The sequence below is a fragment of the Lissotriton vulgaris genome, chromosome 6 (genome assembly GCF_964263255.1).
Source record: "Lissotriton vulgaris chromosome 6, aLisVul1.2, whole genome shotgun sequence".
Classification (NCBI taxonomy): domain Eukaryota; kingdom Metazoa; phylum Chordata; class Amphibia; order Caudata; family Salamandridae; genus Lissotriton; species Lissotriton vulgaris.
This window is the reverse complement of record NC_141694.1, coordinates 1,886,875,823-1,886,878,310: the sequence shown is the minus strand read 5'-3', so window position 1 is coordinate 1,886,878,310 and position 2,488 is coordinate 1,886,875,823. Positions and strand designations below refer to the sequence as shown.

Here is a 2,488-nt window from a genome sequence, read left to right as displayed (position 1 = left end):
CAGTTGTACAAATATATTGAATTCGATTATAGCATTATTAGACCTAAGTCCATTTAAAGATGGCGCCTAAATTACAGTGCGGTATGTATCAACAAACCGGGACACAGGTTAGCGTTGAAAAAAATGAAAAAAATGAATGCCCCGGAAGCGCTCCCATGACATGCACGTCCAGTGGGTGGGTTGCTCGTTATTGACAGGAAATAGCTTCAAGTGTGTAAGTTTTCGGCGTATAAAAAGCCGACTGGCAATAGAAGGGTCTTTTATCACTCAGGACCTGAGCGGACAGACGGCGCTCTTTTCGGACAAGGGGGGCCACGCTGATACATTGGGAGGTTTGTGCTATCTTGATCCCGGCATCGCTTTAAAGGGTATCGGGATAGGTTAATGATTTCCTGCCCTGGGATTTTTAACCAAAGGTGAATAATAGACCGACATACCAATTAGAACTCGAGGCACTTATATGGTAATAAATGTCCCTCTGCAGAAACATCCGTTACGAGGAATATATGTGGGGAGGTGTAACTCGAGGGATATTTGCATCCATAAGGGTGCATACCATAATAAGACCTGCATATTTGTCACCCAATCCCCCGAGAGCTACCAGAGATATATGTTATCTATTGAGCTCACGAACACGTTTTTATTTGGTAAAATTGAAGTCTTAGAGTGTTTTAATTTTATTTTATTCTTAACAGGCATTGGACCGAGTACAAATCAGTAAATGGGCCGAACAATCTAATTTTATACCAACATAGGGGGGTGAACAAGACTACTTCTCCCTGTAGAAGCGATTATACCGTCCTCTGTACTAAAGGTAAATATTTGAAAAGCATAGCAAAAGTACAGAGATAAATACACTAAAGCTAAATTAGTGATACTATGTATCCTTATTCAATATTGTTGCAGGAGAGAACTTATTGACAACAAAACTCTCCAAAATAGTGGATTGAGCCAAATAATAATCTTTAAGGTGAGACACTATACAGGTTCATTTGTCCTGGGCAATAATTTACTGGGGGTATAACAAATTATCTAATTATCCTCTCATATTATATCTTTAGCCTGCTTTCGACCAGGTGGAAACAAGAGCTCCCGTGACCCTGCAGGTGTACTGAATATCTTCAAAGTCAATCTCTCAATACTGTGACCAACATTTGATAGTTGCAAAGCTTAAGTGAGTGTTAGCATGACGCTTACTCACACTTTCACTTGCTTTATGAATAAACTGTGCAAAAGTATAAACAGTTACATTGTTCAGCATCTCCTGCGAAGAGGCAAAAGCCATCATTTTTGCAAGAAAGTTTAACCTTAAGATCAGCTCCACTGATGAGTAGTTTCTTTTGAATGTGTAAGGCCAAGGAGCTCAAACTGCTTACTTCTAGATGCCAAACTGGCCCTTTTTATGAAACCGTCAGAAATGTGGGTATGTACAGTGTCATTGCTATAATTGAGAATACTCTTCATATAGGCTCTGTAGCATACTTAATATGCAAGGACATATAGGCTCTGTAGCATACTTATTATTCAATGTCATATAGGCTCTGTAGCATACTTATTATGCAATTTCATATAGGCTCTGTTGCATACTTATTATTCAATGACATATAGGCTCTGTAGCATACTTATTATTCAATGTCACATAGGCTCTGTAGCATACTTAATATGCAATGTTATATAGACTCTGTTGCATACTTATTATTCAATGTCATATAGGCTCTGTAGCATACTTATTATGCAATGACATATAGACTCTGTAGCATACTTATTATTCAATGACATATAGGCTCTGTAGCATACTTATTATTCAATGTCATATAGGCTCTGTAGCATACTTATTATGCAATGTCATATAGGCTCTGTAACATACTTATTATTCAATGTCATATAGGCTCTGTAGCATACTTATTATTCAATGACATATAGGCTCTGTAGCATACTTATTATGCAATGTCATATAGGCTCTGTTGCATACTTATTATTCAATGTCATATAGGCTCTGTAGCATACTTATTATCCGACTCCTCACCCAAGCACACAAGGCTCTCCACGACGTGGGCCCCATGTACCTCAACAACCGCCTCGCATTCTACACACCAACCCACCAGCTCCGCTCCGCCAGCCTCGCACTCGCCACCGTCCCACGAATTCGCAAAGCCTCCGCCGGAGGAAGATCCTTCTACTATCTGGCAGCCAAGACATGGAACTCCCTCCCGACTCACCTCCGGCTGACCCAGGACCGTCTCGCCTTCAGGAAACAACTCAAGACCTGGCTGTTCGAGCAGTAGCAACCCCCCCTCCAATGCCTTGAGACCCTAACGGGTGAGTAGCGCGCTTTACAAATTCCTTAATTGATTGATTGATTATGCAATGACATATAGGTTCACATAGGCTCTGTAAGCATACTTATTATCACTTAGGGTAATGAGATGGCTACCTAGAGTGTTGTCTACATGGTTAATAAAAATAGTAGTAATGGTGTAAGAAATTG

At 40.2% G+C, this 2,488-nt stretch overlaps 1 long non-coding RNA gene across 1 annotated transcript; it reads left to right on the top strand.

The window, feature by feature from the left end:
• The first annotated feature begins 204 nt into the window (after positions 1–204).
• LOC147709779 (uncharacterized) lies at positions 205–1,257 on the top strand. Its single transcript, XR_015296570.1, has 4 exons — positions 205–332; positions 696–814; positions 907–970; positions 1,062–1,257. It is a non-coding gene; the product is annotated as an uncharacterized LOC147709779 (long non-coding RNA).
• Positions 1,258–2,488: the final 1,231 nt, after the last annotated feature.